Source organism: Manis javanica, chromosome 2 (genome assembly GCF_040802235.1).
Source record: "Manis javanica isolate MJ-LG chromosome 2, MJ_LKY, whole genome shotgun sequence".
NCBI lineage: Eukaryota > Metazoa > Chordata > Mammalia > Pholidota > Manidae > Manis > Manis javanica.
The window spans coordinates 58,274,636-58,294,067 of record NC_133157.1 but is presented as its reverse complement, the minus strand read 5'-3'; the positions used below and the strand labels follow the sequence as shown (position 1 = coordinate 58,294,067).

Here is a 19,432-nt window from a genome sequence, read left to right as displayed (position 1 = left end):
AAGAAATTCTGTACCTCAGAAAAGATACTCAGACAAGTGTTTCTGGGTTTTTTAATACACCTAAAACTGTCCTGAGAATATTTCCTATTTTGAACATGTTATACCTTAATTTTTATAAGTCTCAGCACCTAGCAATCTTATATAAATAATGCATCTGTAATCACCAGTAGTTTAAACATCAGGGGTAAGAGAAATGATCACAAATTAAATTTTATTGACATCCTATTTACTGTACTTCCTGATTTACATAGACCTATATCCATTTAACCTAAGTTATGGCCCTACAAACCTAATTTTAATGACTGGATTCAAGCATACCATTTAACTCTTGTTTTTAATCCAATTGTTATCTTGCAAAAAATCCTTCTCACAACCCACCATGAAAACACCCTCAGTGCAAAGTACAGAAGAAGGAAAAACTCTCTGAAGCCATCCTGAAGTATGGCCACTCTGCAGAGGGCCTTACAGAACGAAGCCCTCAAAGAAAAGATGATGTCTCAGATTTGGTTACGGGATTTCTCAAAAGAAAATCAGACTGGCTCTCAGATTTGAAAACCCCGTGTCCACTGTGGAAATACACCGCATTTCCCTCTGAACGTTTCATTCCACTTTTTAATGTTTAGGTGTTTGCTGTTTCTATTCACAGATGTACACATACTCCAAGTCTAGGAGGGCTTGACAGTCACAGGCTGGACCACTCAAACTATAAAGACAAAATTAGTAACAACAAAAAAATCCCCCCCTGATTGAAACCTGAGATAATGTGCCTTTTTATTATATTTTAGAGACAGCGACTTCCTTTCTTTAATTAGTCTTAGGACTCGAGTCCCATTTTATGGCCTGGCCGATTCTGTTATATTCTAGATAGCTCAGACTCTTCTGATTACTGAGACATTCTCCTTCCCTTTGGATGACACAGCGGCAGTCTCTGGACAGATCACTGACCCGTCTGTCCAGCACTGAAGAGGAGTCCCAGCTGCAAGCTCACTGGTCTCCTTTGTTCTCACTTTGCCCTGGAACCTGGGCCATGACTTCCTGAATCCATAGGGCAGACTGCGAATGAACGCATCGAACACCTAGATGACGTGTATTCCGTTGTTTACTTGAGGTTATACTTCAGCCTTTTCCATGGGAAGCAGAGGAAAATCTTTGCGTAAAAAGAAGATCAATAATGATACAACTGGGAGGCCATGGAGTATAGTGGCTGCACAGACTCCACCAGCCTGGGGTTTCCCACTTACCCATCCTGGATACAGTACTCATCCTCTCTGAGCCTCACTTTTATCTCATAAAAGTGGGCATAATACAACACAGAGCTCAGAGGGTTGCTCAGTGGATTAAATAGGGTAATGCATGTAAAGAAGTCACCAAGGTGCTTGATGAATTTTATTTCCATCAACACCAACAAAAATACCACTTTTCAAGAGCAGGGTAAAAAATCAGTTAATGCAATTCTTTATTACACCTTCACTCCAAATTCTTTACAAATGTATTATTTGTAAAGAATTATTCTTTTCCACTTGGAAAAAGAAAAGGAGAAGGGGACCAGGAAGGGGAGGTCAGAGGTAAAGCCTGGGATATAAAGGCAGTAGGTAAGAGGAGAGCTACCCATTCACACACAAATGCAAAGGCAATATTCCACAGTCCACAGGTAAAGACAGACAGATAAAGACAGAATATGAAGGTAGGGAGGTAGGGAGGTAGGTAGAAATAAATTATGAGGAACTACTTCAGAATCTGTTACCCAAAATATGAAGTGAAGCACCTTTAATTCATTCTGCCTTTTCTGTATATATATATATTCCAGTTCTTTTCTTTTTGGAACCTATCCTACCATCCAACAGGGCAACGGTGGCCATCCCCAGCCCTTCCTTTTGTGACTGACACATCACCCAGTCCTTCCAACCTCACAGGTCCTAAGGGCAGATGAGCACGCTGACAAGGGGAAGGTAGAAGGGGTCAAAGAGCCAAAAACAAGGTGTATTCTCAGGGTGGGGTAATCTAAAGGTAGCGTCTGCCACTACAGTGTCAAACACTTCACGACAACTACAGACAACATTACCAAGGCACACACACACTCTCTCTCCTTCTGCCTCTCTCTCTCTCTCTGTCACACTCACTCACACGCACACCTCCAAGCTCAAGAGGCCTCCATCTCCTCAGTCATTTCAAGCTTTCCATTTAATCAGCACAGTAAACAAGCTTCTGTGCCTCAGGCAGGCATTCCACAGACTCAGCCAGAATAGGGGTTTTGTGCATGCTGCAGTCAGCAGGGCCTGAGGAGACATATTTGCTCACACATTATGTTGATGACTTTTTTTCGGGGTAGGGGGGTGCGTGGTCTTAGGAATACTTTTTGGACAGTAGGTATGGCCCACAAGAGATCCATTTATCTCACAAAGATTTTCATTATTTTGTTCCATTATTGGTTAGCTCTGGTAACCAGGTGAATTGAATAATTACTATTAACTCTGGCATTCTTTAAATCTGACTTCACAATGTAACATCAAAAGCCTAGTGAGGAGAAGCTAAGGTGCTGACTATTCAAAGTCATAAGCTTCTGGTGTTCCAGTTCTGGGATATCTGTAAATATCTTTCTTCTGGGGGGAAAACTAAAAATAGCACCATCCAAAATTAAGTGGAAATAAAACCACTCTAAATTCACCAGATAGATCATAATTATTGACGTAAAATTACACAGTATAATACTTGGTATTCAGTAAAAATTCTAGACAATTATTCCACCACCCAAGATTAGACTCAGGAACACTGCATCTGTTAGTTTAGGGACTGTTTAAAATTTGATCCTTTTCCCTTGAGGGGAGGCACAAACATGTAAAAATATGCCTTAAGCACCAATCCTGAGCTCCACACCGTACTAGGCACAGCAGAGGATAGCAAAGAAGTAAAACATCGTTGCTAGATCCCAGTTTATACTCCAGTCAGGAGCCTGCAGAGGTGATTTGAAACTAGGTAACACCCTGCTCCCAAGTCGATGAGATTAATTTTTGCAACATTGAGGGAAGGTCCTGGAGGTGTCCCAAGATAAAACACCCATGTCAGTTTCTGCTGATGCACGGTGGTTTTGTTTTTTACATCAAGTACCTGAAGTAACCCCAGTCAGGTGGGAATCCCAGGCTCTCAGTTGGAGTCGATCCCCAGAAAGAAATAAGAGAATCTTGGGCAAGGCCTAATGATCCACCTTAAGTGAAGATGAATAATAAGACTGTGCAATTTTTAAGGCCAAGAAATACTCTATTCCCCAAAAGCCTGAAATAAGTAAATGGCAACAAGGAGAGCATCCTAAAAGCCCTGTTTATACATGCCAGAGAAGGATGAAGATCGTGCCAAACACAAACTCAGAAGTGGTGGGATGCATATCGATCGCTGAGGTGTGTTTGCTGGCAGCCTCGGCAATGTGCGCTCCTGCACACCACATACTTGGTATTGATTAGATGTGGTCAGACGTGGTAAGCATAAATTAACCTGCTCCAGTGAAAAATGCCCATGGGAGCCATTACGTGCTAGAGCAATCTTCTTCTTCGGTTTAACTGTAATTACTAGCAGAATTCAATTGGAGGGTGGGAGATGGTTAGCTCTGATTTCCTCGATCATTTTTTAAGGTCCTTGAAGATTCTGCAGCTCAGGAGCAGCCCAGAGCCCTACATTGGTACACCTTCAGACTGAAGGAACGAACACAGAGTAAAAGATATCACCAGCAGCTGGCAATCAGCTGTCAAGAGGAGCATTATTTATCTAAAGAATCTTGGGGGTCAATGAGCTGCCTCTTAACTGACTTTGGTGATTCTTCCAGAAGGTTTAGAGGCTGTCTGTTTCCACAGTATGGTGTCTGTTTTAATTCACATGAGTTAAATTCTCAGTTCCAAGGAAAATACTCTCAGGAGATAAAAGTATTAAGTGAAAGAAGAGAGACATGGTCAGAGTATCTGCACCCTAGCTGAGGAAAAGATATGTCAAAATATTTACCATAAATGGACAGCAAAGTGAGAGTAAAACTAATTAGTATAGGAAAGTAAGAAAAAGTAGTATATGAAGCACAAAAATGGAGGAATAAATAGTCAATCTCGGTATTTTGCTGCTTATTTCTAAACTTTTAAAGGTCACACAGAGCACTATGCTAATATTTTGCAATAATGGACTCCAGGGCAGTGCTTTAATTAAATGAATTCCAGAGCTCTCTGAATTTTAATCAGACTGTGCAGGGGATGTGGGAAGGTCAGGTTGTTGAGCAAATGATGCAAACTATACTTACATATCAGACCGAGCACCCTTTTCCCAAGGAGTTTAAGTGTGTGCCCTATCTGTAATGTTCTAACAATTCCTGACAAGGAAAAACTTCCTTCTGCTTCACTCTGTAAGCCTGACAGGCCCAGCAAGTGGGTCAGCTCGATGGTCAGTCCATGAGACGTTACAGCAAATTATCTTATAAGTGTGCTGCCTTCAGCCAACCTTCTCAATTTTTTAAACAAAATGGCTAAAACATGCACAGTACACTCTTTTCAAGGATAAATATGAAGAGAATCATCAGCCTCTCCAGTGCTGAGATGAGGATTAATCAAAACAGAAATAATATTTCCTCTTCATATGAAATTCAGCAGTCTAACTACTCAGAAAATAATCTCCAAATAGTAAACAGTGACATTTTACTTCAAAACAGGTTTCCTCTCTAACCTCTGTGTATTTTTCTCTATCCAACTGAATCTCATCAATCCCTAGAGACTCAATTTCAATCTTAAATTCAACCCCTACCCAAAGATTAAGCAGATCACAGCATATCAGCCAGACCAAAATAGTAACACGACTAATAAAAATAACATAAATGAACATGACAATAAATGGAATGTTCATAAAGGCATCAATTTTAAAAAACAGAACATAAAATGTATCTATAAAATGACTGTAATTGTGTGAAAATAAGTACATTTGAACACTGGCATTCAGAAGTGAATATAGCATGTCACAAGTAGAGCATAATGTTTATTAAGTTATTTATTTCCTACCAAGTTAAAGGCTTTTCCTAGTGTCAGTACTGTCCTGGATATCTTAAGGCTGCTGGTATTTCCACTAAGATCCAGCTGAGAAATACTAAGTGGGTACTGTTTGTGGGCTATGTGCTAGGTTCTGTGCTAAAACCTTATTTGCACTTTTTCAGTATTTCCAAGTAACTACTGTATGAGGTAAATACTATGATAGAGCCTTATTTTACAGATTATGAAGTTAAGTCTTGCTAGAGTTATAAAATTTGCCTAAGATGGCACAGTGGCAGAGGCAGGAATTTAGTCTCACCACACCAAAGCCATTCGAGCACACTGCCTCAAGGTGAAGTCCACCGTTGCTTGAGAGTGGCCACTGGTCTGGTTTCTCACACTGTTAAGATGACAAACGGCTCAGTTCCATTTTAATATTGCAGTACGGGTCTGATGACTGGATTATATTGTCATAGGCTTTTCACCTACACTTTATTCCTCTAGAAATTCTCAAACAGTGCAGGAGAGTAGGTAAAGAAGACATATTACTCTCCAAAAAATAAAAATAAGAAACTTGAGAATCAAGACACTTCAGTATTTATGTGATGCCATCAATACTATAGATCCTAACATACCTTAAGGTTTTTACTTTATTCATACATCTTACTGCCTTGGTAATTCACAAAAGGTCTGTGTGCCTGACCTCTAATGACAATTCATCATCTATCCTAATGCTTTCTTATTGGAGCTATAACACAATGAATTAGCGACAAGTTCCCACTCTGTGCCCCTTCAGCCCTTGGAGTTTAACTCCTCTCCCATTATGGTATTTATTGAATTTCCCAGCCAAACGGTGTTGTGCTCCATAAAATTCTGTCAAGTGGACTCTGCCAAGCTAATAATGGTTTCATTCTGCTGAAATAAACTGATTTCACTGTGGCAAACAAAATGACATGACCTGGAAAGGTTATTTTTAACTGGGTAATGACTCAGTCCCAACCAAGTATTTCTCTCAAGGCTCCCCATTCTAGATAAGTTCCTTAAATACAGATGTGTGCTATTATTTGTGTTCTTGTCGGTCAATGTTTCACAACAAAGTAAAAGCAGATAGTGTCATTGCTTAAGGTAGTTGATTCTATTATTCAATACGTTGTTCAGCTTATTAAACTATCCCCAAGGATCTTGGCATAGAGGAACCCCAGAGAACCTGAAAGGCAAGACTGTATAAAGAAGCAAAGTCCCTTTAAAGCAGAATATGGTTTTATTGCATTTTTCCTTTAAGAAAATAACATCAAAACTCTTCATGAGTGAAAAACTTTTCAGAGTGTGCCTCTGAGAATTAGCTTTCTTATCTCCCTGTTTTTAAAATGTGAAGACATTTTGCCAAAACTGCTTGGCCCTTTTACCAAGTAAAGGGATGCCAGGATAAATTACCTACATGAACATTGGTTAACATCTCATCCAAATATCTTAAACTCTCCATACCAAAAATGTGACTTCTAAAAAGTCTGAAAAGCAAAACAGACTTAGATTTTCCTCCACACTGCCTCCGTGTTTTCTAGTTATCATCCCCATCTCTTTATCTTGCACTACAAGCCCCTCAAAAACAAATGAACAAACAGAAACAACTGCTATGATAAGGTCAAATTTTTCTTCAAGTTTCAAATGATCAGGGACTCTAAGAGCACCACTGCAACAGCTGGGATCTTGTACCAACAGGCTGCACCCTGCCAGTCCTGCCTTCTGAGACTAATAAAATAGAAAACCCTTGACAGCTAACAGCTGGGCTCCTTATGAAGCTGTTCAATAGAAATGACGAGGCCTCCCACAGCCCACCAAAAATACAGGCTGGGTGTACAGACATATAAATGCCCAAGAAAAGAAATTTGGTTCAGGGGAGTACATATCTCAAAGAGACTGAAATGAGGAAATGGTGATGAATAACAGAATAAAAGTCCAACTGATGAAAGAGAAATCTTGCCACATTCAAATCTGGCAGAGCTAACAAAGATGACAGAGTTTCTGTGCTGACTGTACCGTAGTTGTGATTAGTGCAAAAGGAATCACAGGAGGGTTTTAATCTGGTCAGGATCACTGCCTTATATTACACACTATTAGCTACAAATGGAGGCAAACAACAACCTTTTCAGTAAATTCATGGTTCTGTCCAAACCACAATAAGAATCCTGAATACCCTTCTGATGACCTACAGTTTGAATTCACACTTGCAAGAAAAAGAACTATTCTGAATCAACTTACCATTGCTTCCTGCCAACTTCTTTGCCTCCATATTTAAGTACTTCATCAGTGGGCTGTGCCCATCAGCTCCAACTCCCTCACTCAAGGCCACATCACAGAATGATTGTCAACTGGCTTCATAAATGGAGGGGCATAAAATAAAACCACACTGAACCAGTATAAGACTATAAAGGAGAAACAGAGGTGGTCATGCTGGGCTTTGATTAAATTATCCATAAGCCCTTCAAGTTCAGTGAGTTAAAGTAAAGCTTCAAATGAGGTTAGTTGAGGTTATGGTCAATATGGGGACAATACAAACTGAAACTAGTAAAAGCAAAAAAATATATAAAATCTCCTGTAATGGATTACAGGGCTTTAAAAAATATGGTTTCTATGGCTTCTGGAAAGGAAACAAAGGCTATCAAATCTTTCTCCTGAGTAACATGTGCACATTAGATTGTAAAACAGAGTCATTTCTAATTGCTACAGATGGATAACAAATACCAGACAGGAAAGAGTCTGAGAAGCCTCTTAATTTGTTGTGAGCATGTGTGTGTGTGTGTTTGTGTATACCTTATATGCATGTGTATGCTTGTGGCAACTTAGAAACTAACACAGAATATGAAACATATATATATATATATACTATGTAAGAGATTTTAGCATTATCATGGCAAATTCATAAATGAAGGATGCAGAGACAATTGCAGTAGTTCCTGTTTTAAGTATAAGTTGAGTTTTATTAAATAGTCAGCTTGGGAATTTTCAAAAAAATCTCCTCTAAATTCACCTAAAACAGTTATTGAAGTTTGTTCAATACTGCAGCCATTTCTATTTTTGCAGGTGTTAGGCACTATCTACTTCTGAAATTTGTTCCAGACAAAATCAAAAAGTTTGGAATTCTGTACCTGGATTCCAGAAAAAACGTGGATGTGTTTTTATTAGGAACCAGAAAATCATCCACAGTGTCTGAACCCAACATCTATTTTAAGTATATTAACCTAACAAAATATATATTTCAACTGTGATACCACAGTTTCTGCTGAGGGGATATAAGGCATGGTGAGAAAACATTTTAAACAGCCCAGAACTTAACACATTCCTGTAGCTGCTGCACTCTTCACCATAGTTACCTTAGGAAGCTAGACATTCATGCTGCTGGATTGGAATTGGTCTAACAATTAACACTGCCATTTGAGAACAACCAACTTCTGGCTTCACCCAGCTTAGTCCTGGTTCTCTACTTGAGCAACAGCAATATGCAGTTAAAGCTGCTTTGATTAAACACTGCTTGTTTAATATTAGAAATAGGTTCTAACTCCCTAAACATCCTGCATTTCTCTATTTATTAAAGATGGTGATACCATGCTCCCCTTTTCATCTTAGAACACCTAGCTTTCACATTTCTCTAGGCGACATGCATAATTTGTGTAATTTGTGCATTTTTCAGTCTACTAATATCTAGAAGAGGGGTCTACACTGTAATGCATACTGGTAAAATGATGCTAAATAAAGCCTAGATCCATCTGGAAATCTCTTGATCCTCCTAGAATGGTATGCAAAATACCTAAAGCCGAAGTTGGTAAAGAGCAGAAAAATGAAAGAGGAGTAGAGTACAGAGGATAGAAGAGGGGCGTGGCATGGCAAGGAGGGGAGGACTGGATATGGGAGGACTGCAGAAGAGCACAAGATACTCATGAGGAAAGAAAGACATCTTTGCCTCGGTTTCTGCAAGTAGTTCTACCAATTTTTCCTTTTATGAACGTGACGACTCCCCAAGGAAGCCAGCACAAGTGCCTCAAACCCCATCATTTCCTAACCAAATGGCTGATGATTTTGGTTTTAAGTTCACCCTATAGAAAGGAAACATTTTGCTTCCTAGCTATCACCTTTTTCTTTTTAAATATTTTTAACCTTCTCTAAAAGACATCATTCCCTATAAAAGTTGCATTTTGATTAACTTTGAGAAGTAAATAGATGCAATTCAGTTACTGTCTGTCATGAAGATATTTCATTATGCCAAAATAAAGCAGAATTTTTTTTTCTTAATAACAGGATGTATTGAAAACAGTCTGTGCTTGATCACATCTGTTGTTCTCCATTCAAAATCCATTTAGGACAATTAAATTAACAAGCAAAAAAAGGTTATGAGTAACTATTGTATAATGGAAAAAATAGTCACATACCTTTTACTTCATATAAGATAATATTCTTGAACTTCACATAAAAATACTTAAAAATTAATAAAGGAAATGTTATGATAGAGGAAGGTCAGGAAAAATACAAATACTGATGACATTTCCTATCATTCAAATTATCTATAATTGTTTATGAATGCAAAATGAAATTTAAAATAGTGGGAAAAATAGCCTGAGTCAAACTGTATATTGCTTTAAACATATTAAACCCACGTTTGAAGAACAGAATTTATTTAGTGAACAATTACTTACTGAGGAATTGATGTAATATACAGTACAACTTTGGAAGTTTATGAGAATTCTAATCAAATGTGAAATGCCTCACATATTCTGATGTGTATATATTGACGATTTATTGGACTTTATCAATGTCGCATTATTTTTTCATAAAAATGACCCTAACTATGTATGCATAGTAATTTACAGCTGAAACAGACATGGAACTGAGTCATTTCAATCACTGTGAGCAAGCTTTCAGAGGCCTCCTTAGGATAGGAAGTCAACTGACTACCTTAAGAATGGATAGAAAAGCTGCAACAAAGATGTTATTTTAGGAGCAGAATCTCAATCGGAGGTCACATGGGTAAAAATACACAGAAACAAGGACATACTTGATGCCTCACCTAATGAACTGTTCACCAGTATCTGGACCAGAAATTGCTCTCTTCTCTCCATCAGCCATATTTTGCAGCAGAAACTTCCATAGCTGATTGGCACAGAAGTGGTCACTTGACCCAAAATGTGACAGTGAAAATGTGGGACATACACAGAAATAGACTCCCTACAGTAGCTAGCTATGTGATATGTAAAACTCAGCAACTATTACTAGCAATATACTCATTAGCCTGCTTTGCAGAGAAGTATATGTGAATCGGATGTGCCATGCCAATAGAATCCCAATGTATTCTTAAGGCTTATTCTTGTCTGAAGTTTCTGTCAGCTATATAAGTACTCCAGTCTTTTTTGTTTTTGTTTGTTTTTTAGATAGTTCCGGTTGAGATTCTGTTACTCATAAGCAATTCCAGTGGCATTTAAGAGGTGGTTAGATATCACCAGAACAATTATTTAAATTGCCATGTAGTTATGAAATAAACTTAGTGGTTCATAATAAGAAGCACTACTAAATAAATGGAATAACAGAATTGCAATACATACTGGGAAAAAAAAGAAAGGAAATTGCACTCATTCCTCACACCATACACAAAAATCAGTTGCAGCTGGATGAAAGACTTAAATGTGAAACTTAACACTATGCGACTTCGAGACCAGAATATAGAATATCTTTGGAGCTGGGAGTAGGGAAGGATCTCTTAAACAAGACACAAAAAGAACTAACTATAAAGGAAAAGACTGATAAAGTCTACTATATTAAAATTTAAAGTATCCTTCATCCCAAGACACTATTCAAAGAGTGAAATAGCAAGCTACATATAGCTGAAGGAGAATAGTATGCAGACAACATAAAGAACTTGTACAAATTATTCATAAATGGTGATAAGTGCTCGCTTTGGCAGCACATATACTAAAAAAATTGCAACAACACAGAGAAGATTAGCATGGCCCCTGCGCAAGGATGACATGCAAATTCGTGAAGTGTTCCATAAAGAAAAAATGATGATGAACCAAATAGAAAAATGGACAAAAGACTGAAACAGACACTTCACAAAAGATGAAATTGAATGGCCAATAAACATATGAAAAGATAGTCTACCCCATTAATGGAGAAGTGTAAGCAAAAACCTCAAGGACATACCAAATATTGGTCAAATCAAAAAAAAAATTTAAATATGACAATATTAAGTATTGGCAAGGATATAGGACAATAGGAATACTCATTTTATGCACACTTGTAAAAGCCGTCTTGGATAATCATGACATTATTTAATGAGGTGAGCAGAAATCAGCTCCTTGATGCATATCACAGAGATATGGGTGCTTAAGTGCACAAGAATGTGTATAAGAATACTCAGAAGCAGCACTGTTCATAAATATCATAAACTTAATACAGTATATATGTCTATCAACAGAATGCATAAACTGTGGGATAGTCACACAATGGATAGTATGCACAAGTGAGTGAGAATGAAGAAACTGTAGACAAACACAAAAACATCAATAAATCTTTAAGGTTGAACAAAAAAGCCATAAAAGGAATTCATAAGGTATCATTCCACATATATAAAACTCAAAAAGAGGAAAGTCATGTTACTTAGGAATGCATCTATAGGTAATAAAACAATGACCAAAATTAAGAATGAGGTTACTGTAAGAACCAAGATGGTGATTACTTTTGAGGGGAGCAAGGGAACTGTGATAGATAAAATAGGTACAATCAATTTCTAGAGTGCCTAAAATGGCAGACACATGAGTGAAGTTCAAGCATTATAAAAAAGACACTCACTATTTCTACTGTTCCTACTCTGCACCAAACCTCTCCACTCCACCACCGCAACCTAGCTACTCTTCTTCCATCCTTGTACAGTCCAGGTACATTCCTGACTAAGCCTTTGCCCTTCCAGACATCTGTTAGCGAAGTCCCGTCCCATCAAGTCTCTGCCTGTCCTCCAGTAGGACTACCCTGACCACCCTCTTCATATTGCAACCTGCTCCCCACACTCACCAGCAGTCTTGGTTCCCTCCATCCTGCTCTTTCCTTTTTCCATCACCTTCTAACATACTTTACAATTTATTTCATTACACTCATTATTTATTGTACATTTTATTTCTCACCAATAGAGAGACAGCTCCAAGAGGGCAGAGAATCTTGTCTGTTTACTTCATAGATACATGGACTGGGCTTTATATACAGTAGGTGCTCAATAAATTTGTGTTGGGTGTATATGCCTGTCTAAGCTTGTCTTGTCAAAACAGAAAACGCATTTTTTAGTGTAGATTAAGGTTAAAAAGTGGCAAGCTAGTACAACAAAACATACAATTTGTATATATGTTTGGTGTGTGGGGGAAAGGGTAAAAAGAATAGTGATGCAAAACAGGATGGTCACAGTTTATCCCGCAGACCTCCACGGTCCCGTATGGTAGCCACTGGCCACATATGGGCATTTAAATTTAATTATTAAAATAAAAGTAATAATTCAGTGCTTCAGTCTCACTAGTCACATTTTAAGTGCTCAGTAGCCACATGTGGTTCGCAGCTACTATCTTGGGCACTGCAAATATAGAACATTTCCATCATCACCGAAGTTCCACTGGGCAGTATTGCTGTAGATGATGAAGAGTGATTCAGGCATTTCAAGCTGGGGAACAGCAAGAGCACGTCAGTCTTCTATGAAAGCAACTGGCAGCTACGGAAAGAATGAATTAAGGGGAGAAGAAGCTGGAAGCCTCAGAGAGGCCAATTACACATCTATTAAGATGGCAAAGAGGTGAGAAAGAAAGACCAAGCAGTAGGAGGCAGAGAAAGATACAGATTTAAACAAATGATGGAGTCAGCATCATCAGGAGTGTCTGAGTTGAGAGCTGAGAGGGAAGGCAGGAGTGCCGGATGACTGAAGATGGACTGGCTAAACAGGCTCCTGGGGAGGAAAAGCTGCTTTTCATGGATGGACACCTGGCAGGTTAACTTAGATCTTTTGACCTAGGTTTTTGACACAGGAGACATTTCAAAAAGGTCAAATCAAAATGCAAAAAATGTGTTTTAAGACCATGGAATGCCTACAGTATGGCCAGATCCTCATTCCTTCCTTAATAAGACCCACTGCACATATGAAATAGAGTGAAGGTCACAGACTGAGTAAGTAATGAAGGAAGAAATGAGCAAGGTTGGGGAATGTGTGAAATTATTGGAATCATTTTTCAAGGTGGAAAAAGAAAGCTGAAACAGCCCATTTTTAAGCAATGTCAAAATGACTTCATTAAATGACTTTGTAAATATAGCATGTATATGATAGGGGGTGGATTGAGAGGATAATACACTCAGCTTTGGAACCATGAATTTGAAGTCCTTATGATTCCACTTGGTAAATGGCCTCCAGTTGTCTATGGTACCGAGGGAACAGGTATTGTTACCTTGATTCTAAAAGTAAGATGGTATCTCCATAAATTAGAAACCAAAATGTACTTGTAAGTCATGCATGGGGGAATGAGTTCCAGAACACACATGTTAAAAGTGATAATAAATACAGTCACTTTCTAAATTCTCGTTTATACTATGCCAAGATCAGTGGTTTATAGAAATACCAATGGTTATCTTAGCTGCCCTTTCCTAATGGATGGCAGAAGCATTTATAACAGCGGTTAGCATTCAATTCTGGTTGTGAGGAAGGCAGTGAGGGGGTGCTGGCACTGGTGATTTAAATCTAGCCTTTTTGATAACTGATTTAAATCATTTGATTTTAATCAAATCTGCCCTAGCTGAGAAGAGGAGCTCATAACAGCTTTTCTTTGTTTAATCCTAAAAAAAGATGAGATTATGTATTTGGAGGATAGAAACACTCATTCTGTGTGAAAAGTTAACTATTGATAAAAAGGAGTAAAAACAGCATAAAAGACCCTCTTGTCCCTGACAACAGAGGAGATGCTGTCCTTTCTTGTCGCCTTTTCTCTTCCTTCTTTCCATTTCTCTCCATTTCTTACTCTCTCATTCTTTTTTTTCCCTTTCTTTATATTCCTCCTGGGAAGAGATACAGTTCCTTACCTAACCCTCATATGTAGACATGATTTCGTATTTGCAAAGTGCTTTTGTATCCATCATCTAAGATCTGTACATTCCCAGCTATCAGCAGAAGGGGAAACTGAAACGCAAGGAGTTGATAACTTCTAAGGTCGCACAGTAGCTGAGCAGCAGACAGATGATTCATGTCTGTGAATACCAGGGTCCAAGTTGGCCCTCAATTATTCCTGCCTCCTGCTAGTCATGTACTTTGTGTAGCATCCTCCTTAATACAACTGGATTGCTCCAAGAGCATGCAATACAATGATGGCATATCACTTCCACCATTTGGTTATAAAAGAAATGGCAGCTTCCACCTTTGTCTCTGTCTCTGATCAGTCACTTCGGAGGAAAGCAGTGACACAAGCCACTAGCCTCGGAGAGCCAAGCAATGAAGAACTGAGGGTTCCTGGAGCCAACAAGGAACTACGAACTCCTGGCAGCACATATGTGAGTAAGCCATATTGGAATCAGATTCTCCCGGCACCCCCACCTAACATGCTACCTACAGTTTCTTGAGAGACCCTGAGCCAGAGCAAGCTAAGCTGCTCCCAGGTTCCTGACCGGCAGCAGCAATGTGATGTGTTGTTTTAAGCTGCTAAGTTTGCAGTGAACTGTTATACAGCAGTAGGTAACTATTACTAGGTCTAAGTTTTCTATTGCCCCTACATCAAGCTACACCTGTGTTCAGAATACTATTTTGGCTGCAGAGGTTCACCAAATATTCTATTAGGTGATATGTTCTAGAAAGACACATAAGATTGACAATGTCTGCACATGTAATTTAAAATAATGCAGGTGTTTTATTTGTATCTTTGAGTATAAATAAATAAATGAATACAAACACACACACATACATACATACTAAAAGGGCTTGTGCTAAAAATACACCATGTGCATCTTTGTATTTCTGAGTTCAGTTAGAAACCTATAAGTTGTCTAAATTCATCCTGAAACAGAAGACCAGCAGAGAGGGAGAGGATTCAGTGTTTCACCCAAGGATCCTAGGGGGAATTACAGAGAGCTGAAGAAGTTCTTCAAATCCCAGCAGCACATCTGGGATATTGATATTGTATACTAGGAAACGAGGAAACGTCTCGCTTGACTGCGGCTGTCACATTATCATGCATTACAGCGCAGCAGCCCAAATCAAAGAGATAGGCAAAACTCACCAAGGACGGCAGAGATGCATTTTTTTCCCCTGTACATGTGGAAAGGCATCAGGAAAAGGAAGGCGGGTACAAATGCAAAAACATCTGCTCCCCAAACCCATTTGAAAAATATCTCTGCACAAATAAATGTGAATCATCTACAGTGTATAGCAGATGGAACTGCAGTGTGTTTAATTAAAGGGGGCGGGGGAAGCACGCAATAGAGGAATCAGAGATTATGGAAATAAAATAATACTTAAGCCCATTTCACATACTGCTGTCCATTAGGTTGCACTCTGCTTGGAAAGAAGATATATAGAAAATCACCTTATCTGTCTCAAACTGCTCTGAAAGAATTCCAGATGAGTATGGTAGACTCGCTAATGATATTTACAGTCTATAGATTATTTGACAGAAGCAACAACATAATTTTCCCCTAAAAGACGAAATAAAGTATAGAGTTATCTTTTGGTTTCAAAGATATTGTAACTTCACTGATCTGCCTCATCAGCACTTAACAAGAAAGAGTAAAAGAAGGAATAAATTATTTTAGATAATAGGCAGTAACAATGCAATGGTTCAGGAATTGGGAGAAGTGCCATATAAATATATATTTACAAATATATTACAAAATCAAATAGTCCAAAGGCCTTTGAAAAAGTAGCAAGTGACTGGCAATGTACAAAGGAACATAAGGTAACCTTTTTTGTATTACAGATGAATTATTTTTGGCTCAACCTGAAGACAAAGCTGCCTATCTTCTCAGCATATACTAAATCCCTTCAATTCATAACATCCACTTAGCCTGAAGGATGGAACCTTTAAAAATTTTCACAAGTCATTTAAAGGTTTTTGCTAGAATTTTTTTTGGCACAGCCAAAATGGGAAAACATTACTATTATGTAGTGCTGTGTTTGTTTATTTTAATAAAATAAAATAGGCTACTTAGGTATTACAGTGAATAACATATAAAAGTGAATTAATTTCACACACTAGATAAAACACCAATAAATGTGTCACCAGACTGACTGGCAGAAACTTAGGTTGTAGAAACTGAATGATATCAATCAATATATTGTTGCTATCTCAGAATATATTAACCAGAGCCCTTGTAAGAATAAATTATAAGGTTCTTTTAGGGCAGTCCAAACATGTTAGGGCTAGAAAACTGATATAAAATGTGTTTCCTGATAGAGAAATCCATGAAATCCCAAAGTAAAAGTAAAAGTATCTAGAGCAATCTCTACTACTGTTCACTACTGTATATAGAAGCTATATATCTAAAGCTCCATCCCAAAGGATAGAGATATAGCTCTTTAAGGCACTGTTATTTTAAAAAATAAACTCAAAATGTACAGAAAGTATTCACCAAATTGCATTTAAAAATGGCACTTTTTATCTTATATTGTTCTATGAGGTAGCAAAGAGCCTCTAACATTGATAAGGAAACACACCTAAATAAATAAATAAAGTGCCAAATGATGGGCTATGCTAACAACCAGGTCACCTTTAGTTTTCTGATAGAAACAAATCATGTTAGGTCTTCTGGAATCACCTATACACTTGGTAGCCTTAGTGAAAAACAGTATAAATCAATGGATGGTTTATGAACATATCAATAAGGGGAGAAGTAGGAAAGCAATATTTTAAACTTTTGCAAATGTATTTAAGTATATAAGAATGAACAGTATTCTATAATAAGGGCTATTGAAGGTTAGAAGAACATTTGACCTTTAATATTAATACCAAATGTTCTTCAGCAGGCTGCCAATCAAATTAGAGAATGGTCCCACTAACCTACAGTTGTCCTCATTTAGCAATATATCAGAGTAAGTGAATATTGCACAGCATGGAATATGTATTAGTCATCAAAGTACTTGTGACTATGAAATAGAAATACAGATTTAAATCCCTCCAATGAATATTTATTTTTCAAAACCTTCATAAATATCTATAGGTCCTGATTTGGGCTGTATTAATTTAAAAGTCATAATTTATCACATCAAATAATCATGTGCTTGATAATTTAAGGCTTTAAACAAGAGTGACATTCATATAATAGATTTATCTAGGATCCTAAAAACAGAGGCCTTGATCTCTGGTTGAGAAATTCAAGTTTCATAAATCCAGAGTTGAAATAACCAGAAAAGCAAAATGATTATAATTTATTTCCTAAAAAAATAAGGAATAACAAGATTTACTTGTATTGGTAAACTAGAACACCTCTAGAACCTGAAAGAGCTCTCTGAATAATCAAATAAGAATTTCAATTCAAATAATGTTCAGAATATTTAAATGTTAAATTTTTTTATTCTAATTTAGGGAATTCAATAACTTTTGTAAGATATTTATGTAATCTCCTGGCTACCATAATGTTAGATTAACTGCAACATTCTACTTCCCAACTATTTGAGATCAACTAAAATCTGCCATATTCCTTAATATTGGTCCATATTCAAGGGACTTAAAAGCACACAAAATCTGATTACACTATAAAATAAATTCATGTCCCTCACCCCCCCGCTTTGAGAGAAATCTTCTGCATCCGTGGATGTCTTGCTGCCCTTGTCTAGCCTGGATTAATACTTAGTCCATAGGCACACACCTGATCATCTGATCATCTACATTTGCCTTCTTACAGCACTAAACTATGTTTTCTACCTTTATCTTGCATCTACCTACCACTTCAGCATTTTATTAAAAATAAAAATAATAATAATAATAGGAGAAATGTGGGATCAACATATACATCAAGTACAAAAATCAAACGAATATTCATATTTGACCTGATTGTTTATAGGTCATATTGCATGATCAAAACCGAAAGTCTCTGTGATGAATGCCCTTGTACTGTTCACCATGTAAGAACTTATTCACTATGTAAGAATTCGTTCACCATGTAAGAACTTGTTCGTTATGCTTCAGAAGATTGGAGACTGACGAGAATTAGGCTTGAGATGGACTAATGATTGTACATTGAGCGTTGACCCCCCTATACTGAATTTTATTGCTGTTAACAACCATTTGATCAATAAATATGAGAGATGCCCTCTCAAAAAAAAAAAAAAAAAAAAAAAAAAGGACCCACCCAGGAATGCCAAAGGGTTAACTGAAGTTTATCTCACGTACTTCTCAGGCAGCACCGAGTGGCTCGAGTCTCTGGTGCCTCTGTGAGCACGTGGATGTCAGGTCCAGAGACCCAGAGGACCAGGCATGTCTGGATGTGGTCCTGGCAGGGGGAACCAAGCTCTTGCAGGATGTTGCGTGTTATTTACCACAAAGCACTTTCTAAGCATCTTAAAACACTGCAGAGAAGGAAGATTCTGGAAAGGGTCCTGTGAGCGATGGATGATACCTGGAATGTAACTGCAGCATGCCTGTTATTACTGCTTAAGAGGTGTAAATACCCCTGGGGGTTTCCTTTTTCTATTTTGCTTATGGATTTAAAAATAAAACAGAACAATTGGAAAAAAAATAAAAATAAAAATAAAAAAAATAAAAAATAAAAAATAAATAAATAAATTCATGTTGCAAATGAAGGTAAATCCTAATTTGATTGTGCTATGGCCAAGAGATTTACTCCCAACTCTCTTAACAATTGCTGTAATGTGTAGTCATACAAAAACCTAATTTAGGCATGAATTCCAAACTCTTTCACCCTCACTTCATCTTCCAGAGCTATCAAATAGATAGATTACTTGATGTTGAGTTGTTTATTCTGTTCCAACACAGTTCTCATAAGTAGTGAAACAGCCTAAAAGGAATCTTGATACTATGAAAAAGTCCATGTAAGCTATATATGATGTTGCAAAGAGTCCTTTTTGCATTAGCACACATGAAGGGCACTTCCCAATCCATGGGATTCTATCTTGTTTGTCAAATGTCCCACTATCCTACAGACTCCGTGGAACTGTCTCACATACCACATTTGTGAAGCTCCATCTTATCCATTGCATGTCATTTCCCTCTTGCCGATCTTACACGGATCAAAAGCTGAGTCACTTACCCCACTGTGCTTTGTGTTTAAGATATTTGTGTATTTACCTTCTGCTCTCTGTTAGACTGTAAGGTCCTTGAGAGAGGAGAATATGACTTCCCATATTTGCATTTATTCCTTTTTGGTATCTGGAACAGTACAGACTCTCAGAAAATAAATTTAACAAAATCTTTCTTCAAGAGGATGGCAAC

General features: G+C 37.7%; 1 protein-coding gene and 1 non-coding gene across 31 annotated transcripts in view; one reads left to right on the top strand and one right to left on the bottom strand.

Annotated features, from left to right (window-relative positions):
* PTPRD (protein tyrosine phosphatase receptor type D) overlaps window positions 1-19,432 on the bottom strand; it is a 2,165,650-nt gene that overhangs the window by 426,417 nt on the left and 1,719,801 nt on the right. The gene's annotated exons all lie outside the window — the stretch shown is intronic.
* LOC118972427 (U6 spliceosomal RNA) lies at window positions 10,923-11,032 on the top strand. The gene has a single exon (XR_005061405.1). It is a non-coding gene; the product is annotated as a U6 spliceosomal RNA (small nuclear RNA).